The 24,147-nt window shown below is 38.9% G+C and overlaps 1 long non-coding RNA gene and 1 other non-coding gene across 7 annotated transcripts in view; both read right to left on the bottom strand.

Moving 5' to 3' along the window:
- Nucleotides 1-24,147, bottom strand: part of LOC105240301 — a 74,642-nt gene that overhangs the window by 28,183 nt on the left and 22,312 nt on the right. For 3 of the 6 annotated variants that reach the window (XR_004624135.1, XR_004624133.1, XR_004624131.1), the window contains 5 exons: nucleotides 20,954-22,271; nucleotides 17,072-20,691; nucleotides 8,016-8,128; nucleotides 7,323-7,453; nucleotides 3,828-4,559 (listed from right to left, as the gene is read on the bottom strand). This is a non-coding gene — a long non-coding RNA (uncharacterized LOC105240301). Of the gene's footprint in view, nucleotides 1-3,827; nucleotides 4,560-7,322; nucleotides 7,454-8,015; nucleotides 8,129-17,071; nucleotides 20,692-20,953; nucleotides 22,296-24,147 lie in introns of those variants that run through there. The other 3 variants (XR_004624132.1, XR_002143972.2, XR_004624136.1) reach the window with 3 other exon arrangements.
- On the bottom strand, nucleotides 975-1,081 carry LOC117801726. The gene has a single exon (XR_004624461.1). It is a non-coding gene; the product is annotated as a U6 spliceosomal RNA (small nuclear RNA).

Here is a 24,147-nt window from a genome sequence, read left to right on the forward strand (position 1 = left end):
CTTCCTCTCCCACTCCCCCTGCTTGTGTTCCCTCTCTCGCTGGCTGTCTCTATCTCTGTCGAATAAATAAATAAAATCTTAAAAAAAAAAAAAGAGTAAAGGTTGGGAGGAAAGGTGGTGTGGCGGAAGAGAATGAGTGACAGCATACTGTAGAACATTGTCTTCCTCCGTATCTGTAAGAAGTGTTCTCCACGGAGNGGTTGGGAGGAAAGGTGGTGTGGCAGAAGAGAATGAGTGACAGCATACTGTAGAACATTGTCTTCCTCCGTATCTGTAAGAAGTGTTCTCCACGGAGGCTCTGATCCCTACCAACTTACTTTACCATTTTTATACTTAGTACTGAGCAGATGGTCTCAAGGAGTCGTCTCTTCCACTACAAGCCATCACAACGTGACCTTTTCTGTCAAGTTATAGACCTCTTGGCTTGTTACCTATGCTGTACCAAATACATCCTGGTGTCTTTCTTTTTCAGGCATTACTCGAAGTAGGCAGGCTATCACACCCCCACCGATGCTGTCTTATGGTTTATTACCTTGTGTAGGGGTTCAGACCAGCTGGGCTCTTACCATCTAGTAGTATTGCCTTATGTAGGTTTCTGTCTTCTTTTTCAGCGTCCTCATCAGTATACTGGGAATATGATAGTGTCTAAGTCAATAGGGCTTTTGTGAGACTTACTGTTAACTGTTGTCATTATCATTATTTGCAAATGGCAAGGTCATANTACTATCATTATTTGCAAATGGCAATGTCATATTGTCATGAACTAAAAGCGGTCATCATAGTCCTCTTTACACTGTAAATAATGCATAGTGAACATTTTTAGTTGTAAGGTTGGATATAAATGTAGCCACGCTGCAGAGAGACTAATAAGAGAATCATCAAACAAATACAAATATGGTAACACTGAAGATTGGTGGAAAGCTAAGAGGGTATCTGAACTGTGGAGCTATTCATTTTATTTATATATATTTTATTTATACAGAGAACATTTCATGAATTTATGTGTCATCCTTGTGCAGGGGCCATGCTAATCTTCTCTGTATTGTTCCAGTTTTGGTGTCTGTGCTGCTAAAGCAAACACCTGTTCATTACTTTGGAAATTCTGCTGGTACTTTTTTTTTCCCCCCAGTTAACACTCTTGATCCTATTATAGTGCAAAAAATTTGATGTACAGCTAAGGACTTTTAATTTGCTAAAAGATACATGTTACCAAACAAGAAGGGAAAATGAAGACGGCCTTGCCTCCTTAGAAACCAAAGTTGTTTGTGGGGCACCTGGGTGGCTCAGTCGGTTGAGCGTCTGACTCTTGATTTTGGCTCGGGACATGCGCTCAGGGTCGTGAGAGTGAGCCCAGGTCAGGCCATGCACTGGGCCTGGATCCTGCTTAAGATTCCCTGTCTCCCTCTGCCCCTAAAAGAAAAAGAACAAAGAGAGACCAGAATTGTTTGGCTGAAGGTCTCCCACGGTGGTAGAGTAGCCTAAATACTAATTCATACAGTCACTGGTTGCCTCACTTAACAGGTTGTGTAGGTCACAATACTCCCCAAAATAATATTAAATCCAACATTTAATGATCAACTGAACTGAATAAAAACATGTTTGTGGGGCACGTGGGTGGCTCAGTTGGTTAAGCGTCCGACTCTTGATCTCACCCCAGGTCTTGATCTCAGGGTCATGAGTTCAGGCCCTGCGTTGGGCTCCCACTGGGCATGGAGCCAGCTTAAAAACAAAAATAAAACATGCTTCTGATATTAAAAGATGCCATAAATTCAGTTTGTCTTAATTTTGATTAATACATTCATTTCTGCTTTTGGAATATCAGTACAAAATCCCTGAATTAGCTCTAAAATCATAATGCTCTTATCCCTTGGACAATCTTAAACTTTGAAAAGTTGGTTTATATAATGTTTCCTCAACCCAGAGGCATCACTTGTTCTTTCTAGCCTGTAAAATTCTAGGACTTTTTGAATTGGAACTATGCTGTCATTACAGATGTAAATATAAAATGCATTAAGATTTTTCTCAGCCTGTTTTCTTTGTTTGCTGGGGACTCTCTGCCTTATTCTCAAGTCTGGAGGCTCAGCGAAAACTTGACTCCACCCCTCGCTAGAGTGGTGACTCAGGAGAATGGAAAGGGTGCACATCCTCTGGAGGAGAGATTGATTGCCTTACTGGAGCTGTTGAGAAGAAGATTCCCTTTAGCGGCTGAGGTGTCTCCACACTGCTGGTTGGCGCTAGAGCCGCTTAGAGCCTGCTGGCTCGGAGGACTCGCCTGAGAATGAGGGTAACTCAGAAGCAAGGGCGGCGGATCAGAGGAGGGGGCTGTTTCTTAATGACTGAATCTCTCTATCTGTAATGGGTCAAATGATGAACTTTGCAATTTTGCAAAGAAAAACAAAGATTAAGGAAAACAAACGGTTATGCAGGAAAGAGAAAAAATTATAGAAGATTAGATTACATGGCTCAGCTGTGAATAGCTTTACATTGTCACAACAATGTAAATATTGAATATCGATTTCACCAAAACTGCAATATAATTACATGAGGTGGCTGTGAGGATGAGAAGAGTGATAGATATGAAGGGGTAATGGTGAGCGCTACTACGTCTCCATCTACCCTGTTAGGAAGTCAGTCGATAACGCCTAATTCTGCAAAATCAAGAAGCAGCATATAAAAATATTATCCAGAAATATGGCCCGAAATGACCCTTCCCTCCTGGCACCCCCCTCCCCCAAAACACGGAAGTCTTTAGAAGTCTTTGTTCCGGGCACTTGGCAGCCCCTTCTAAGGTAGAAACTCATATCTTTCAATGCAAAATGTTCTTGATTTACTTGTGTGACTATCTTCTTCTTTCCATTTCCTCTTACCTCCCTTTCTACACTTACTCAGATATGGGGCCTCCTGGACTGTTCCTCTAGTCCTCTGATTTCTAAATCTTTTTCTGTTTTGCTATCCTCTTATTGTCTTTTTGCTCTACTTTCAACTATTTCCTCAACTATTTTTTTAAAAAATGTGCTTATTTTAGAGAGAGAGCATGCACTCACAGAAGGGGGGGGCAGAGGCTGAGGGAGTGGAAGAGAATCTTAAGCAGAGTCCATGCTGAGCGTGGAGCCTGATGCTGCTCCAGCCAAAACCGAGAGTCAGGTGCTTAACCAACTGAGCTACCCAGGCACCCCTCAACTTAACTATTTATCTTATCTTTCAGCCCTTTATTATTGTTTTAAAAAAATTTCTACTCTCGTATTTTGAATTTTTAGGAGCTCTTTTTTTGTTCTCTTTGGATAGATGGGAGCTAATCATGCTGTGGCTATGTATTCTGTCTCGTCTCTTTGGGATATCAGAGAGAGTGTTTCCATTTTTTCTCCCCGCCCCTGTGTTCATCTCTTCAGGGTTGCTTTTGTCTGCTTGTTTCCATCTTTGTCTTTCACAGAGAGGCTCTCCTCAGATACCCAGTGACCTTTGGTTTTCTAAGAGTGGGGGGATTAGACAGCTATGGGAAGCTCTGGCTACCTCTAGGTGTGGGTATAGTATGTTCATTGAAGGCTTTGCCCTTGGTTGGTGATTTGGGTGGTCTGTTTCATTGAAGGAACCCTGATATCAGGATTTTTAGGTGTTCTTGGGCCAGACTCCCCAGGGGTGACTTTAGCATTCCTAGGCCTAGGAGGTGGAGGCTAGAAGCAGGCATTACAGGAACCAAATGCAGGAAGACAAGACAGCTGCTCTTAGGATTCCATACGTTAAAGTTCACTGAATTCCACTGTTTTTAGCATGCGCCCGTAGCTTTGCTTTTGTCTAGTGTCCCCAGTTTCGGAGATCCTCTAGAATAAACCTGCCATTATCCATCTACCCGCACAGTAGATCCATCATACAGAGTAGGGGAGGTGCCTAATTGCACCCTATAAACACTTCTCCCCTCATTCTCCTGCTGATAGCCTCACAGTTCAAAAGTACCATTTGCCAACAATTTGGAGGCTTCAGGAAATCTGAAATGTAAATTAGTTTCTTGACTTTTCCCACAGCTGCTTTCTAAAGTTTTAAAAGGTAGTTGATACTCCTGTGTCTGCTTTTTACTTTCTAAAATTTTCTTGTATTGACTTCTGTTCTGCCCTCTTTGTTCTTATGAATTCCTTTTAAATCACTTTTCTCTCATTTTGGTGAGATTATAGAAAGGAAACAAACAGGAGTACAAGTATTTTGACCTTTGTTTTTTTTGAAGATTTTATTTATTTGTCAAGGAGAGAGAGCACGCGCATCCACGGTGCATGGGGTGGGGGTGGGGGGCCAGAGGGAGAAGCAGGCTCCCCGCTGAGCAAGGAGCCCAATGCGGGACTGCTTCATTTAAATGCTTGGCTCATTGATGCTTTGGAAATCTGTTTAGAAATGGCCTGGAAATATTCGGCGTGCACTTGCATATTCATTATCTTGTGTGTTCCTTGCCAGCACCAGGAGGCAAAACCAATATTATTTTTCTTTTCTGAGGGTGAAAAAGCTCTCCTCTAGTTGGTCAAGGCTTCTTCCACGCTGAGGTGTTTCCAACGGGCGTATGGAATCTTAACTCCCTGAGTACAATACAGTAAGGATGCTGTTTACAGCAAATATTTTCAGTATCTACATGGTATTTCACAAAAAAATCATGTGAATCTGACAGATTTTGGTTCTCTTAAGAAGGATTTCAAGGAATATCTAAAGCTTTTATCTACCATCGTGAAACAAAATTGTCACTAAGAACTAGATTATAAATTCTTTGAAAGCAAAGAACATTTCATTTTCTCTCTCGTATCTCTTCATCAACCCAGACCACTGATGGACATAAAATAGATGTTCAGTGCCCTTGCTGGTTGAGTAATTGACAGCAGTTTGCTAATGGGCTTATCTGTTCCAATTTAAAATGGGTTTCATTAAAATTTACTACCTGGGTACAGTTAATGTATGTTACTTCAATGAGTGGGTTCTGTAATTTACATTTCTGCTGGTTAGTAAAATGAACATGATACATAGTGAACCACAAAAATCAGAAAAGTCACTAACCAACTTTATTTTGTTTATGATTTTATCAGTTTATCTGTCTATCCTGATGTTTCAGAATTAAATGAGTCTCAGTTATGTTTGTTTTTGAATCCTGGATTTTATTTGGGAGAAGTGATCGTTCTCACTAACAATTTATTCTGCTCTCAACTTATATTAGTATAAAATGTGCCTTTGGAGTCTCTCCATCAGGAAACACAGCAAACATCTCACTAGAAAAAAAGCCCAGAAACAAAGATGTTTGGGGCTCACTGATCTGTAAATACAAAATTAATCATGTTCTGCTCCTCATTCTATTCTCGTGTGATTTTTACCTTGTGCAGCATACTTGAATATTTATACCTTTGTCTATAAAACAGAAATACTACCTTCTAAACAATTACAGAGAATAACCAACAAAATAAATTTTAATACTAAAATATGTGTGTGTATAGATGTAATGGGTCATGATTGATCACAAAAAGAAAAGATCACACATCAAATTGTATATGGCACGTTATTGGGCACTATAAAGAATTAAATTAAAATTACAGCCTTAGAAATAGTTCTCCTTTAATTCTCCTCAAAATTAGGTAAAAGGCTTTCTGTATAAAATTTTAAACTGTGCAGTCTTACATATTTAATATTTAATAAAATAACAAGTACATCATATTAAGTAAACAGTTGAGAGTCTTGCTAGCCATCTTAGCTTGGTAAACAAGGCTCCCAGAATTACTGAACAATCTAGTTCTTAATCTTTCCAAATACACAACAGCTGTTTTGTTGAAGAGTGACAAGTTACCATTATGGCCTAATTACTGGTGCTTGCTCCAGACGTATGCAAAATATTTACAGTGTAATAAAAGAATCCACACAACCCAAATGCTTTGGTAGAGTTAAATTCTGTAGCCCTCTCTTTTTTATTTTTATTTTTTATTTTAGGGGAAATGTAATTATCGGATGGTCAGCATCAGAGATGTAAAAATTACAGGTCCCAAACCTGCGTTGTTTAAATGTGTTTACAGATATTCTTTCTTTGTGGATTTGGAAACCAACCCCCTACCTGCAACACACACATATATTTGAACAGATTTTGCTATTGAAAAATACATAGAAAGGAAATCCACACAGTTTATATCAGCATGAGATGTTTCAAAATTTTTAGGATAGCTGATAAAGATCATCAAGTTTTCTTAGAAATTGGTTCTCCTAAGTTCTTTATGCTTTGTTGAGCTATCATTTGATGGACCCTATAGTATCACTAACACCTTGTAGGATATCTTAGAGTCATCTGTTGGTGTTTCAGGATGTATAGCTTGGGTATTAAAGGTATTGGTATTTGATGTCTTTAATTAAAATAGGCAGAAAAGATTGGCAGTCCTGAGTAGGCGTCAGCGATCGATCAGAGAGTTTATCTGGGCCAGACTTAGAATTAGCAGACTGATCCTGGTCCCCAGTGCATTAGTTTTGGCCCAAAGGGGCCATATATTTATCTGGACTTAAAACTTGTAACCTATGGAATAGTAGGATTAATAGTTGTTCATCTCCTATTTTGCTGTGATTCTTGTTTTATTATTTTCCAAACCTTGTTTTACTTGATTATTTTCCAAACCTTGGGAGAAGTATTTTTATATGCCCCAAATTCTAAAGTATTCATAGATTGGCATTATAATCCATATATTACATTTTTTCCATAACATTAAATCTATTTCAGGCAGACACATTGAGCTATTTAGATTGAGGATATTTTGGGTGATTAAAATGGTTTGGCTTTGCCAGTGACCATGAATTTCAACTTAGTTTCTTGCCAGTTTTTAACCACACAAACTACATTTTTCCCCCTCCCTTTTTCTTCTTTTTCCTGTACTTAAAGGAAGTATGGATTTGGAATTAGATTGACCTAATTAGGTTTGACTCCTTTTTCACCAAGACTCTTCCCACTCATTGGGAGTATTGCCAGCCCTACCTTTAGAACATGTCCAGAATTCTGCCACTTTTCTCCAGCTTCATTGCGACCATTCTAGTCGTATTCTATCTGGGCAATTATAATAACATAGTAACTGGTCTGCCTGCATTCATGCTTGCTTCTTATAGTCTGTTCACCACATCAAACTGATCCTTCTAAAATACAAGGTAAATTGTGTTCCTTTAATGCTCAAAATCTTCCAGTGGCTTCCCATTTCATTCTTTCCAAAGTTCATTCGCCTGTAAGGCCCTGTGTGAGCTGAGCTCCCTACCTTTCTGACCTCTTTTCCTGTTTTCCCTCTTTCTCACTCCGTTGCAGATCACTTGGCCTCTTTGAAATTCCTTAAACATACCCTTTTGCATGTGCTGTTCTTTTGGCCTTCCGAATGTTGTTCTCCCAGATATTTTCATGGCATTCTTCTTTACTTCCTTCAGTCTTTGGCTCGAATGTCTTCTTTTCTAGGGAACCTTTTCTTACCGTCTTCTGTAAATAGCAACATAACACCTACTTGCCTTTTTTTTTTTTTTAACTTTTCTCTAGTACTTATGTTTAATGAATGTATTATACAGTTGACCCTTGAACAACATGGGTTTGAACTATGTGAGTCAACTTATACATGGATTTTTTTTTTTTTTGGTGAGTGTACTGTAGTTCTATTAATATATTTTCTCTTCCTTATGATTTTCTTAATCTTTTCTGTAGTTTATTAAAAGAATACAGTATATAATCCATATCAAATATGTATTAGTTGTCTGTTTATGTTACTGGTGAGGATTCTGGTCAACCATAGGCTGTTAATAGTAGTAGTTAATCTTTGGAGGGGGGTCAAAGTTATACTCAGATTTTCAACTGCAGGGGGTTGGGGCGTTTAACCCCTACATTGTTCAAGGGTCAGCTGTATCACTAGTGGGAGTTCAAAATGATACCACCATTCTGGACAGTGGCTTGTAGTTTCTTAAAAGCTAAACACATACTTCATCATACAACCCAGGCATTTCCTTTTAGGTATTTTCCTAGGAGAAATGAATACTGTGCAAAAACTTACTCACAAATATCCATGGCAGCTTTACTCATAACAGCCTCTAGATGGATACTCTCCAAATGTCCATAAACAGGCAAATGGATCCACAAATGGTGTTGTAGCCATGAAATGGAATACTGCTCAGGGGGAAAGAAAAAACTAGTTACAGGTACATACAACAACATCGATTAACCTCAGAAGGTTTACACTAGGTTAAAAAGCCAGACCCCAAACGAATACATAGTGTTCACAGAATATTCTTGAAAAAGTAAAACTACTCTATCATGATAGCGGATCAACTGCCTGAGTTTGGGAGTAGAGCGAGAACTGTCTAAAAAGGGCGTTAGGGAGGCTTTGGTTGGGGGAGGGTGCTCTATATCTTGCAGTGTTAGAATACTCACTGAGTATATACATTTGTTCAGATTGTACACTTAGAATGGGTGTATTTTATTATATGTAAAGCTATAATTCAATATAGGTTTTTTCAAAGATTTTATTTATTTATTTTAGAGAGCATGAGCAGAGGAAGAGGGAGAGGGAGAGAGTATCAAGTAGGCCCTGTGCCAAGCCTGATGTGGGGATTGATCCCATGGCCATGAGATCATGACCTGAGCTGAAACCAAGAGTTGGACACTGAATGGACTGAGCCACCCAGCTGCCCCTAGGGTTTATTTTTTAAAAGATGGCTTCATAAGAAAAAGATTGTAACCCGTGGCTGAAAATAGTTTTTTTAAATTAAAAATCTTAGAGAAGGGTGAAATCTTAGGGCACACCATTGAAAAGTCTGATGTTTTTCTTTAGAACCAACTCCACTATATGTTACAACTCAAAATGTCTGGTACAAGCATCCTGGTTAGCATGATAAGAAAGGTTAAGAAGTCACCGTGAAATCAAAACTCTGTGATTTCTGTTAAGCTTATCAGCTAGTGCAGAAGCTCTGGCCTTCAGGAACATAAAGTAGTATCCTAGAGATGCCATCATCATGAAAAAATAAAACCCAAAGGGCTGGGGAGGTGGTGAAAGCGGGGTGGTGCTAGTACCAATCTGGCTCCTTTGCTGGGGACTCTTGTTATCTTGTTCTGTATTTTTATCTATTGCTGTATTTAGAAAAGATTAAATCAAACTATGAAATTAAAACATGATGAGTGATTAAAAGCAGCAAGAGAAAAACATCTTGTTATATACAAGGGAACCTTCTCCTTCCCCATAAGGCTGTCAGCAAGTTTCTCAGCAGAAACTTTTTAGGCCCAAAGGGAGTGGCATGATATATTCAGGTGCTGAAAGGAAAACATTCCAACCAAGAGTACTTTACCCAGCAAGGTTATCATTCAGAACTGAAGGAGAGATAGTTAACCAGATAAGTAAAAGCTAAAGGAGTTCATCACCACTAACCCAGCCTAACAAGAAATGTTAAAGGGAAGTCTTTAAGCTGAAAGGAAAGGGCACTAATTTGCAAAAAGAAGCCATGTGAAAGTAAAAATCTTACTGATAAACGTAAATATATAGAAAAGATAGTAGATTAATCATTTATAAAACTAGTATGAAGGTTAAAAGAAAATAGTAAAAATAATTGTAACTACAATAATTAAGGAATATACGAAATAAAAAGATGTAAAATGTGACATCAAACATAAAATTGGGCGGGCAGTAAAAATGCAGAGTTTTAAAATGTGTTCAGACTTGACTTGTTGTCATCTTAAAATAGATAGTTATACAAACAGCCTGTATGTGAGCCTCATGATACTAAGAGAAAACCTATAGTAGACACCTAAAAGGAATCTGAGCATAATATTACATAAAGTCATCAAGGCACAAGGGAAGAAAGAAACAATGAAGAATTACAAAACAGCCACAAGATTGAATCAGTAATCAAAAACCTCCCTACAAACAAATGTCCAGGAGGAGACAGCTTCACTCATGAATTCCACCAAACATTCAGAGATTTTAATACCAGTTCTTCTCAGACTCTTCCAAAAACTTGAAGAGGAGGGAACACCTCTGAAATCATTTTACAAGGCCAGCATTACCCTCATGCCAAAACCAGTCAAAGACACTACAAAAAACAAAAACAAAAACAAAACAAAACAAAACGAAAAACAAAAAAACACTACAGACTAGTGTTCCTGATGAACATGGGTGAAAAAATCCTCAACAAAATACAAGCAAACTGAATTCAACAATACATTAAAAGGTTCATTCACTACAATCGAGTGTGATTTATTCCAGGGATGCTAGGATGGTTCACAATCTGCAAATCAGTAACTGTGATACACCACATTAAAAATGTGAAGGAATAAAAATGATCTCAAGAGGTGCAGAAAAAGTAGTTGACAAAATTCAACATACTTTTAGATTTAAAGAAGAAACTTCACACAGTGGGTATAGATGGAACATACCTCAACACAGTAAAGGCCATATATGAGGAGACCACAGCTAACACTGTGCTAAATAGTGGAAGGCTAAAAGCTTTTCTTTTTTTTCTTTTTCTTTTTTTTTTTTTGTAAGATTTTATTTATTTATTTTAGAGAGAGAGCACAAGTTGGGGGAGAGAGAAGGACAAGCAGGCTCTGTGCTCATTGTGGAGCCCAATGTGGGGCTCAATCCCAGGACCCCAAGATCATGACCTGAACCGAAATCAAGAGTCAGAAGCTTAACTGACTGAGCCACCAAGGCGCCTCTAAAAGCTTTTCTTTTAAGATCAGGAACAAGACAAGGATGTGTACTATGTTTCATTCAACATAGTACTGGAAGTCCTAATCAGAACAATTAATCAGCAAAAGAAATAAATCCAAATTGGAAAGGAGAATGTAAAACTGCCACTATTCATGAACGGCACGATTTTATATATTGAAAACCTTTTGGACTCCACCAAAACTCTAGTTAAAACTAATAAATCAATTCAGTAAAATTCAGGGTACGAAATCAATATACAAAACCTGTTGCATTTTTATATACTAACAAGCTATCAGAGACATGAAGTTTTGCTGATATCTGGAATTTAAGAAACAACACAGGATCATAGGGGAAGAGAGGGGGAAAAAAGATGAAATCAGAGAGGGAGAAAAATCATAAGATATTCTCTTCTTTCTTTCTTTTTTTTTTTTAAGATTTTATTTATTCCTCAGAGAGGGAGGGAGAGAGAGAGAGTGTATAAGCAGGAGGAGTGGCAGGCAGAGGGAGCCTGATGCTGGACAAGATCCCAGGACTCTGGGGTCATGACCTGAGTTGAAGGCGGATGCTTAACCGACTGAGCCACCCAGGCGTCCCCCATAAGAGACTCTTAAGTGTAGGAAGCAAATTGAGGGTTGCTGGAGGGGAGAAGAGTTGGGGGATGGGGTAACTGGGTGATGGACATTAAGGGGGGCACATGATATAATAAGCATGGGGTATCAGATTGATGAATCATTGACCTCTGCCTCTGAAACCAATAATTCATTATATGTTAATTGAATTTAAATAAAAATAAATTTAAAAAAAGAGAGACTAAAAAATTAATCCCACTTATAATTGCATTAAAAAGGATTAAAATACCTAGGAATAAATTTAACCAAGGAGGTGAAAGACCTGTGTAATGAGTACTAAGATGTTGAGGAAAGAAGTTAAAGAAGACGAATAAATGGAAACATACTCCATGCTCATGGATTGGAAGAATTAATATTGTTAAAACGTCCATCTTATTCAAAGCAATCTGCAGTTTAAACAAATCCCTATCAAAATACGAACATTTTTCACAGAACTAGAACAAAAAATCCTAAATTCTAAAATTTGTATAGAAACACAAAAGATTGCAAATAGCCAAAGCAGTCTTGACAAGAATAACAAAGAGGCATCATGCACCCTGATTTCAAATCATGTTATAAAGCTGTACTAATCAAAACAGCATGGTATTGGCATAAAAGCAGACACATGAATCAATGGAACAGAATAAAGAGCCCCAAAATAAACCGATGCATATGTGGTCAATTAATTTATAACAAAGGAGGCAAGAATGTTCCATGGGGAAAGGACAGTTTCTTCAATAAGTGGTGTTGGGAAAACTGGACAGCCACATGCAAAAGAATAAAACTGGATCACTAACTTATACCATACACAAAAATTAACTCAAAATAGATCAAAGACTTAAATGAGAAACCTGAAACCGTGAGAATTCTAGAAGAAGACAAAGTATACAAAGAACTCCAAGAACTCAATTACCAAAAAACAAACAGGCTGATTAAAAAATGGGTAGAGGATCTGAGTAGACATTTTTCCAAAGAAGACGTACACATGGCTGACAAGCATATGAAAAGATGCTCAACATCACTTATCATCAGAGAAATGCAAATCAGAGCCATAATGAGATACACATTAACGCCTGTCAGAATGGCTATTATTGAAAAGACAAGAAATACAAGTGTTGGCAAGGATGTAGAGAAAAGGGAACCCTTGTGCACTCTTGATTATGGGGATGTAAACTGTTGCAGTCGCTATGGAATACAATATGGAGGTTTCTTGAAATACTAAAACTAGAACTACCATATGATCAAGTAATTCCGCTTCTGGGTATTTATCCAAAGAAAACAAAAACACCAATTCAATAAAATATGCACCCCTGTGTTCATTGTAGCATTATTTGCAATAGCCAATATGTAGAAACAACCCAAGTGTCTGTCAATGGATGAATGGATAAAGAGGATGTGGTATACATACATATAGTGGAATACTACCCAGTCATAAAAAAAAGAATGATATTTTGCCATTTGGGACAATATGGATGGACCTTGACTGTATCATGCCAAGTGAAATAAATCAGAGAAAGACCAGTACCAAATGATTTCACTTATATGTGACCATAAAAAACCATAAAACCAAAACAAACTTCATAGATACAGAGAACAGACTGGGAAGGGTATGAGTGAAATGGGTACCATTTCATGAGGTACCAACTTCCGGTTAATAAGTCATGGGATGTAATATACAGCATTCTGACTGTAGTCACTAATGTATTGAGTATTTGAAAGTTACTGAATAGATCTAGAAAGTTCTCATAAGAAAAATAAACAAGTTAACTATGGTGACAGATGGTAACTAGACATTGCAGTGATCATTTTACAATATGTACAAATATTGAATCATTATGCTTTACCCTTGAAATTAATATAATGGTGTATGTCAATTATACTTCAGTTAAAAAAAACAGTAAAAAAAATCCATGATGAGTGACAGTTGTGAGAGACAACAGCTGTGGCAGTAGATTTTCATCATGTCAGGCCTGAGATCTGTATTTCAGGTCACTTTTTTCCATTGGCACTGATCCTGAAGGACAGCAGTTGTCCTTCTATTAGCTATTTGCTAACCCACCTGTTGCCTCCATGGGCTAAAAGATTAACAGAGTTGCAATGGGAAGTGAACCATTTTAGAGATCTGGGTTGATAGCACCTTCATATGGCATTTACCTTCAGAAGTTTAAGCAAAACATCATCTGGTGCTCTCAGCAATAATAATAGTGTATGTTGTTATTCCCATTCTAGGTAAACAAAACCCTTCAAATTATAACACCTGTTTCAAATGTATACCCACAATTAAAGATAGAATCGATTATCTACTTTTTTCAGTTATATAAAAAATACAGTTTTTGAAATAGCTATACCCAATATATAGTCAAATACTAAAGAATTGAAGGCAAAAGGGAATTTATCTAATTTTTCCCTTTTTGATAAATAGCATAATTTAATCGTCACGAAACCATCTTCTTCAACCAAATTATTATTATTTTTATTTATTTATTTATTTTTTAAAAGATTTTATTTACTTATTTGACAGAGATAGACACAGCCAGCGAGAGAGGGAACACAGCAGGGGGAGTGGGAGAGGAAGAAGCAGGCTCACAGCGGAGGAGCCTGATGTGGGGCTTGATCCCAGAACGCCGGGATCACGCCCTGAGCCGAAGGCAGACGCTTAACCGCTGTGCCACCCAGGCGCCCCTTCAACCAAATTATTGGTAAATGGTTAAATATCAATATTTGGATAAATTAACTGTGGTACATCCATACAGTAGAATATTATGAACAATGAAAAGGAACAAACTCATGATAGATGGCAAGAAAATGGATGAATCTTGCATGCATTATACTAAATGAAAGAAGCCCAATTCAAAAGGCTGTATACTCCCTGATAACATTTATATGGCAATCTGGAGAGGGAAAAATAAATAGGAAAGAGATCAGTCGTTTCCAGAGCTTTGGGGGAGATTAGGATCTGACTTCAAATTAGGATCTGACTTCAAATGAGTATGGGGCGAATTTGAGGAGTGATGAAATTACTTTTATTTGATTGTGGTTATATGACTGTGTGTTTGTTAACATCTATAGAACTTTGCACTAAAAAGACTAAAAATTACTGCATATAAATTATACCTTAATTTAAAAAAAATATTTTCATAGAACTATTTCCCCCCCAAAATAGGTGTTTTAATGTGAAGAAGGTGTCAGTCATCACAGGTATTGCAGATGTAAAAATCCTCATTCGACTCTAAATGTACAAAATGAGTCATCAGGCTGTACTATTAATAGAAATTGAACTGTGTGAACAGCAGTATTTTAGTAAGAATATAAGCCTCATGAAGAGTTCTAGATACTGTTGTGAGGTGTTTTTTTGCACTTTGTGTTCAGATACAGTAAGCATAAGAGGTATATTTGAATTTTGCTCTTTTATATTTGAGAAATTAAGATACTCCGTTGAAGGAAAACCAGGAATTCTCTTCTAGTACATAACTCACATTCAGTTGTTTTTTTTTTTTTTTTAAGATTTTATTCATTTATTTGAAGAGGCAGAGAGACAGCCAGTGAGAGAGGGAACACAAGCACGGGGAGTGGGAGAGGAAGAAGCAGGCTCGCAGCAGAGCCGGGAGCCTGATGTGGGGCTCCATCCGAGGACCCTGGGATCACGCCCTGAGCCGAAGGCAGCCACTTAACGACTGCGCCACCCAGGCGCCCCCTCACATTCAGTTTTGGAATGCTCTGTGCATATTTTTTAATACCTTCATAACTGGTCAGAAGTGGATAGATTGTTTAGCTTGTGCATATAAATACTAGTTCTCCAGTCTGGGAATATATTTATACATCTATTTATTCGTTATTTTATCGTAGTCTAATATCCTTATTAGTAATTTTTGTACATAAGGAGCTCTTTTGTAATATTCATAGGGGTGGCATTTAGTATAGTATCTGGAAGAAGAAATCAAGAAGGAAGTACTCCCTATCACTTTCCTATTTATGCTAATTTCACTATCACTGTTGGAGTCACTCAGGGTTGAAACCTGGTAGTTGGCGTTGATTCTGTCCTCTTCCTTCTCCCCATATCCAGGCATTTGCCAGGTCATGAGGCTCCTACCTTTGCTTTGTCTTGTAAAGTTACCTCTTCCCCAAGTAACTTGGTGCACCAAACTGGTTGAGTACATAAGCAAGGGAAGGTATTAGAAAAAGAAAGATAGATCTCTAGGCCCATTCTGGAGGTGCTGAATCAGGATCCCCAAGTAGAATCCAGGGATCTGTACTTTTTTTAAAAAAATAATTTCTTTTTTAAAGATTTTATTTATTTGAGAGAGAGAGAGCACAAGCAGAGTGAGGGTCAGAGGGAGAAGCAGACTCCCCACTAAGCAGAGAGCCTGATGCAGGACTGAATTCGGTGACTCTGGGATCATGACCTGAGCTGAAGGCAGACGCTTAATGACTGAGCCACCCACACACCCCAGGGATCTGTATTTTTTGACAACTTCCTAGGAAAATGCAGAAAGCTGCCTAATTGCAGTACCTGGATAACATCTGTTCTCAAAAAACTTAGAGATTAAGAAAGGGTAATGTGAGAAGTGGAACTAAGACATCTGGTAAGTTAAAGGTCCTCCAGAGAATACTGGGCCACAGTGGACCATGTTTCCCCTTTCCCTCTTTCTGGCCCCCTAGTTCAAAACAGCTGATAATTAGGCTTCTGCCCCAATCCAAAACAAAAACACAAACAAGATGTTCATCCAGAGGCACTGAAAACACTGCCTGGGGGAAACTATGGTGGCCTAGTACCACAGTGGGTTTGCTGATGCCCTAAAATAGAAATATTCTGGAATTTAAGGATCAGAAGCTTATGTATCCTAACTGATGCCTTTCTGATGCCTCTTTCTAAATATAAAAACACAACCAAGATCCCTAGACATTTGAAGAAAACCTGCAAAATAAAATAAATGTATCAGGAAATACATACAAGCATGACATAAGGAAGTACAAATAATTCAGGGAACAAAGAATTCTTAAACAAACAAAGTCCTAATCAGAGAAATTCAAGCAGATAAGATGTTATAATAAAAGAATAATCAGACACTAAGTAAGAATCCTGGGAAACTAAATACATACTTCCCAATATGAAAATATAAATAGAAGGATAAGAAGATAAAATTAAGGAAATAACTCAAAATATAGTGCAAAGAATCAAGAAAACAAGATAGAAGAACTATAAGAAAAATAGTTGTCACAGAAATCCGAGACCTAATTAATAGCATTTTCAGAAGGAGAGCTCAGAGAAAATGGAGAANGGATAGAAGAAGAACTATAAGAGAAATAGTTGTCACAGAAATCCGAGACCTAATTAATAGCATTTTCAGAAGGAGAGCTCAGAGAAAATGGAGAAAGGAAGTATTTAGAGAGCTGAAGGAAGCTTTTAGTTCTCAGACGGAAAATTTCTGCTGAGTAGAATAAATGAAAACATGCCTACAACTAGGAGCAACACTGTGAAAGTACAGAAAGCTTAGAATAGAAGAAATTCAACGTGAGTGAAAAGGAAATAAAGGACTGGGATTCAGGCTTTTATCTGATTTTTCATCTTCGATACTGGTAGAAGACAATGGAGGAATGCTGTCAAAGCTTTCGAAAGAAAGTGATTTTCAACCAAGAATTCTATACCCAGCTTAAATACCAATTAAATGTAAAAGCAGAATAAAAACATTTTTGGGAATATAAGAATTAGTGCGTTTATTTCCCAGGTACTCTCTTTGAAAGATACTGGAGAGTGGAGGGAGTGTGTTAGGAACAAAGATTTAGAAAACAGTCTCTCACCTAGTATTGGAGAGGAAGCAGTCTCGGTGATATCTGTTAGAGTGTGATCAGTTCAGAGGCTGGAGGGGTACCAGGGACTGGAGAACTCCTAGAAAAAGAAGTTTCCATTGACCAGAACTCCTAGAAAAAGAAGTTTCCATTGACCAGAAGTTTCCATTGACCAGTATGTTTGAAAAATTTGTAAGAAATTTTGGGAGATAATGAAAAAAAAAAGAGGAAGGCAATTAAAAGCTTTAAAAAACAGTAAGGATATAGAAAAAGACATGTAATCATACCTGTATTACATTCTGTGCCATGAATATTCATATAGTCTTAGTAATTCCAATGTTGTTTATTTTTTATTTTTTATTTCAGTGTTAAACCTTTAGACAAATATATATATTTGTGTGTGTGTGTGTGTGTGTGTGTGTGTATATATATATATATATATAAAAATGTTATCAGTCCCAGTAAGGTAAAAAGGGAAACATTCAGACGACTGAATTTAACAGATACAGAAAGAAAGTGAGGACAATGGCAGGGATCATATATCCTCTTTTAACAAAGTAGATATTCATATTGTCTGTCACTGATTTTAAAAAAAAATCTGAGGCTTAAATGTTTTAGGTGGATTTAAGAGAGCTAAATCTTCACCTATCATAAGCAGGAAATCAGTGGATAATGTAGTTCCAGGCATATAATATGCAGTTGATAAATGTCACTTCTTTACCTTGATCAAAAACCATTGAAGAGGGGCACCTGGGTGGTGCAGTCAGTTGAGCATCCGGACTCTTGGTTTTGGCTCAGGTTCTGACCTCAGGGTCGTAAGACTGAGCCCTGAGTAAGGCTCACGCACGGCACGGAGTCGGCTTTAGACTTCATCTGCCTCTCTCTCTGCCCCTTCCCACAACCCCCTCCCCGTGCTCATGTGGGCAAGCTCTCTAAAAAACATTAAGGAATTACATTAAGGGGCTCCTGGGTGTCTCAGTTGGTTAAACGTCTGACTCTTGATTTGTGCTCAGGTCATGATCTCAGGGTCATGAGATGGAGCCCCCCTTCTGGCTCCACGCTCAGCCAGGAGTCTGCTTGGGCGGGCCTGCTCTCTCTCTCTCTCTCTCTTTCAAATAAATAAGTAAATCTAAAAAAAGAAGAATGATATTTAAGTACAAGTCCTCTCTGTGACATTCATGATTCAGTTTAATTTCAAAACAGCTACTTTTTGGGTTTAGTCGTCCTTATATGCTCCCTACTCCAGCCAAATGAAACCATACCCACCATGCAACCATTGGCAGAAGATAAAATTAAGGAAATTAATGTTGAGTGAGATTGAGGAGAGTAAGGAATATGGATTTTGAGAAGCTGATATACCTTGATCAAATTAAATTTTATCAGTGGAGTTCAAAAGACACACAGTTTAGTGTTGGCCAGCATCAAGGCTTTAGGCTAATCTTTGCTTGAAAAGAAAAGAACACATTTAGTCTGGCATAATAGGGACTCTCTTTTTGCCAATTAGACCCCTGGCAAAATAGCTCTAATTAGAAATTTTGGAGTACTTTTCTTTAATCTCCTTAATATTGCAAATATCATGAAAACCACAATGAGGAATTGGAGGCAACATAAAAAAGACTATTGGTGTCTACTAGCAGCATAACAAGAGTGATTCTCTCTTTTGCGCCCCCTGGCAATTTGGGTGGTTCAGAAGGGAAGAATGACTCAGCTTGAAATACAAGGCAATAATGATAGCTGGTAAAATCAATTGGAAAAAAAAACCAAAACCGTGAAAAGATCTTTGTTGTATTTCAAGAGGCATATTTGTCATGGATGTAGACTACTGTCACGTTGTCTTAGCGGGGTGGCTGTGGGCAATATGTGTTCTCCCCATCAATAATTTCCTAACAGTTAGGCTCATTTGTTGTAAGCAATAGACCCCAACCGGGGCAAACTCTTGGCCCCATTAAAATAATTCACAATAAATTATAATAAAATAATAAGAAATAGTCTAAAATAGTAAGTTAAAAATAAACAATAAAAATGTTAAACTTTAAACCAAATGAAAAACATTTGGAAAGACACTGGGTAGCTCTTAGAACAAAAGAAGTTAAACAACTGGGACTTGGGAGGACGGCAGCTAGGGTTACTGTGGTATTCTCAGTGGACAGACTGACACATCTGGTTAGTGTCTTCCAGCATGATGGCTCAAATGACTCTGCTTCAGCCACTCTCTGCATTTTTGGGACTCACCCAGATTTAATGTGCAGGACAGAAATTAAAGAGTCATGTGTTTCACCCTTGGGAGGAAGCGGGAAGGGAAACTGGTTGAGGTCCTGCACTGAAATGTTAGGACGTTGAGAGTTTTGTTATTAGAGGAAAGAGGGAGAATGAATGTTGGGCCAACAGAAACAGATGCCCACTAGAAACAGTCAAGAGCTTTTTAAAAAAGACATTACTATCTTGGAGCAGCCGCTCTGGTCCTACTCTTATCTTTTCCTAATGTTTAAGGATTCCCTTCATTTTCTTGCCTAAGATATTTTCAGTTTGCCTCTCAGTGTGGTTATAGTTTTAGCTAAATTATTTTCTTCTTTATTTTAGGGCTTACTTTTAACTTCATGGTAGAATTTTGTCTTCTCCAGAAGTGCCATAGATAGAACCTGTCCCTGCTGATTTTGGGCTACTAGCCTCCGGAACTGTGGAAGAATAAATTTCTATTGTTTTAAGTCACCCAGTTTGGGGTACTCTGCTGTGGCAGCCCCAGGAAACTAATTCACGCCCACCACCTGTTTCCTCTTTTTTTATTCAGGCAGCCTCAGATTGTTACCATTACTACAAACCAGTACTCCCAATGTTTTATTATACACACAGATCACTTGGAGATCTTGCTCAAGCGTTGATTCTGATATGGTAGTTCTGGTGGCGCCTGAGAGTCTGCCTTTCTTCCAAGTTTCCAGGTGATGTCCATGCTGCTGGTCCAAAGACCACACTTGGAGAGGAGTCAGCAAGGAGAGGTCTCTTGTCGGGTATGTCTCAGATCTAGGCTTTTTGCCACAGTGCTAATGGGGATAAAGTGGGGGAAACTTACCCAGTGAGATGAAAAGAAAATGAGTAAACAAAATATCCCAGGGCAGAAGAATAGGGAAATTTTCCAAATCGACTCTCAGATTACTTTCCAATCTCCTAATAGCTCCCCTTTAAAAAACAAACAAAAAATATTCAAAGATTTCAAATTTGCTTTCTAAAGACATATATTTATCAATATAATAATTTACTAAGTTGGCATCTTATGTGGTCACTTTTCATTTTATTTTTTCAGTTGTGGTTTCAAAAGGAAATGGCACAGACAGAGATGAGTGGGTACCGTAATAGAACAATACAAGCCAACTGTCTTGAAGTTGATGAAGCTTCTCTTGTACTTGGGAAGAGTGGTCATTTGCAAAGGTCCAGAGACTAACTTGCAGAGCTTTTCAGATTGCCTGTTCTTAGGTTTCATCTTCAGAGGTAGTGTTTCTTTAGGCGTGAGGTCTGGTCCAGGAATTAGTGTTAAAAGGCTCTGTGGCTGATTCTGATGCAAAGTCAGGTTTAGGAAATAACAGGTCTGAAATAAAATTTACTCTATAGGTACTACGTTTTATTTTATAGCCGAATGTCTAATTAGAAAGAAAAAGAAAATGTCTGTATTAATATACAGTTAGGCAAGACATGTTTCGTGATAATACAATTAGCCAGTTTTAAAAATTGGGTTACCCTGGTATCAGAAATTCAAAATCAAGTTTAGCACAAGGTGTTCTCCATTGTGAGGATGTTCCCTAGCATCCTGACAGAATGATGTCTCACACCGTCATCCTCTGGCTAGTAGTTTTTGAACTTAAGGGTACATAGGCATCTCTGATGGGCTAAAAATTGGGTTACCTGGTATCAGAAATTCAAAATCAAGTTTAGCACAAGGTGTTCTCCATTGTGAGGATGTTCCCTAGCATCCTGACAGAATGATGTCTCACACCGTCATCCTCTGGCTAGTAGTTTTTGAACTTAAGGGTACATAGGCATCTCTGATGGGCTGCTCATTACGATTGATTTCCAGGCCCTACCAGGAGACATTCTGCGTCTGAGGTTTGGAGCGGGGTCTGAGAACCTGCACTGTGACCAAGTCCCCCCACAGTCCCCCAGCCACTCTCGGTGCAGTGGTCCGTGGCAGTTGGAGAAATCGTGCTGTCCTATTGCTCTCCGTGTGGAATCGTGGAGAGGGAGAAAGAAGTATGACTGATGAAGAATCTGCCTTTTAACAGTCTTTCAGAGGGTAGTGACAGGCTGAAAATGAGCAGGGCATCTAGTCAGCAACCGAGATGGCAGATAATAACGTCTTTATGAAGCCTTCCCCGGTTTTTACAGTAAGTCACTCAAGCCCGCACATCATGCCAAGTTCCAACCTGATTTGCGTCACTGCACTTGTGGGTTTGTGCCAAGACTAGTTACCAAACATATTGAAAAGATAACCTAAGAAAATGTGGGATAAAAATAAGATGCAGGCCTAGGACGACAGAAGCAAACTGAGCCGAGGTCATCTATAAGTCACCGTGGAAGGACGGTGGTAGGGATTTGTTCCAACAAGCCTTTGATGAAAGAATTCGATTAGTGGGCCATTGAGCTCTTAAAGTCAGAGAAAACAAAGCCAGTCACTTCCCCGCTTTGGTCGGGATTCAAAGGCGGTAAAGTGGGCCCCGCTCGCCTGAAAGCGCCGGGCCGGGTCTGGCGTGCAGGAGAGGGCTCGCGGAGCCGGCGGCGGCGAGGACAGGCGAGCGGGAGCCGGGGACGGGGAAATCCACTGGCAGCGGGCGCGGTGAGTCAGCGCTGAGTCACGCTGCGCGCTACGTGCCGGCCCGGGCGGCGCAGCCCCGGCCCCGACCCGCGGCCGCTCAGTCAGCCGAGCCCGCGGCTTCCTGGAAGCCCCTGCCCGCGCCGGCAGCGGCGTCAGCTCCCCCGCCCCGCACGGCCCCCGCGGTCGCACACTTGCCTGCGAGCACGGCCTCCTCGCCCCGGCCTGTGACATCCAGGATTGCGTGCAGGGGAGGGGAGTCACATGTGACAGTTGGTTACAGAGTTACGGCGGATGCTTCAATCCCATGTGTTTCCTCAAAACTGAGATTTCCAGTTGCTCTGGCTTTTTTTTTTTTTTCGTGTTTGTTAGTCTTTTCTTTTCTTTTCTCTTCTCTTTTTTCTTTTTTCTTTCCTGGCAGGGGAGTGACATGCAGATCTTTTTATAGTTTCCAGTATTTTAAAAGAAGCACAGGAAGAATAGATTAATAAAACATGTGTTGAAAATTATGCATCAAATTGTCACACTGCTTTGGGGCCTAAAATTATTATAATGTGGCTACAGTTGTAGCTTTGAATGCTGGGTAACACGGGGGTCGTATTAACTCTGTTCTGATTTGCCTGTTGTCAGTAATAATACAAAACAAACCTCCAGATTTTTGCTGTTGTGTCCAGTCACCTTTTCTAATAAGTATTCTAAAGACTGGAAACATGTTTGATAATCATGTGGTGTGCTTTACCTAAGAACAGGGGAGCCACGTCTTTATGGGCCTTGTACCTTAACTGATACACAGTTGTCCTGAGGTACAAAGGATACTTTGTTGGTCTTACAAAATATTAATGGTAATGATTACATCTTTGCTGAAAGGCGGTAGCAGGTAGTATGTCATGAAGTGCAGCTAGTTAGTGAGATAGTCCTGGCGTGGGTGGGGTAATTCTGATTTTGAGGCTGACTTTCAAGACTGAGTCAGACGGGGTCTTTAGAAGTTGTCGTGCCAGCTGTTGCCACTTGTTCCAGCCTCTTAATCCGTGTGTGTGTGTGTGTGTGTGTGTGTGTGTGTGTGTGATGCAAGACATTTGAGAGTTCTTGCATTTTGACAGCTTTTCTTGCAGGGGAGGAGACTGAAGTAATTAGAGGTTGCACTGACCCACCAAGGTTCAAGAGAAGCATGGCTGCCCTGTTTTTTATAAGAAAGGAAAAGCTACCAATCAAATAAAATAAGGAAACATCAAAATAGATGCTGAGAGGCCAGAAAAGCAAAATGAGTTATAAAGACCAGAAATGGAATCTAATAGACTCGAACTGCTGAGAACCAGAAACATACCTATGTGCAACCCTTTAAAAAAAGGACATTTCAAATTATTTCTGCATAAAATATTTAAAAGTTTAAGTGTATACATCATTTGATGTTAAAAAAAATGTGCTTGGTTCTGATTTGCTTTATTAACTGATCCATATTGATGCTGCTTTGGCACTTAACAGGTTCAAAGCTGAGTTTGAAACCCAAGTTCACTTTACAGAAGTGTGAACTTGGGCTAGCTTCTTAGCTTCACTAGGCCTCAGTTTCCTCCTCTGTGAAAAGGAGGTTGTAATTATTATTTCATGGGCTTGCAGGCAGGATTAGAAGAGATGATGCCTATAAAAGGATTAGCATAATGCCAGGCACATTTGAAAAAATCCCTTATAAATGAAATCTTATATCCTGTTGTCACTGTTTTTTAACTTGATTGATTAGGTCGCAAGGATATAGTATTTTGTCCAGATCGTAGCACTGATAAAAGCTCTGGGAATATTTATTATGAACACATTGGTTCAGTGATCTTGGGCAGATCCTTAGGTAAGATTGTAAAACTTCTGGGCAAGTATTTAATGGCCTTTGATTATCACAGGGAAGCTGGAGGAGAAATAAGGGAAGTTGAAATCAAGGGAATTCCTTGATTGACCAGTTGACCAGATAAGTGGTAAGTGATGCAAAATAGCCAGACAAGAGCCCTTTTCTTCTGTCCTCAGAGAGAGGTACTTGACAAGAGGATAGCAATCACTAGACAGAATATAATATTTGTCCTTTAAATTATAGAGCAATTCCCTTGCCATGTAGTAATTCGTTAGTTTTTGGAGACAGAAATTTGTATCTTTAAAGCCAATGAGCTTAGCTGCTGATGGAGGTTAGTGACCAGTCTCCCATCAGCCTCTCCAAGCAGCTTTGAATCCCCTACTCATAAGAGGTAACAGTCATTCTCTTGCAGTAATGAATATTTCTTTCAGAATTACCCCCAGATACAGCAACTGC

This window comes from Ailuropoda melanoleuca, chromosome 3 (assembly GCF_002007445.2).
Source record: "Ailuropoda melanoleuca isolate Jingjing chromosome 3, ASM200744v2, whole genome shotgun sequence".
NCBI classification, from domain to species: Eukaryota; Metazoa; Chordata; class Mammalia; order Carnivora; family Ursidae; genus Ailuropoda; species Ailuropoda melanoleuca.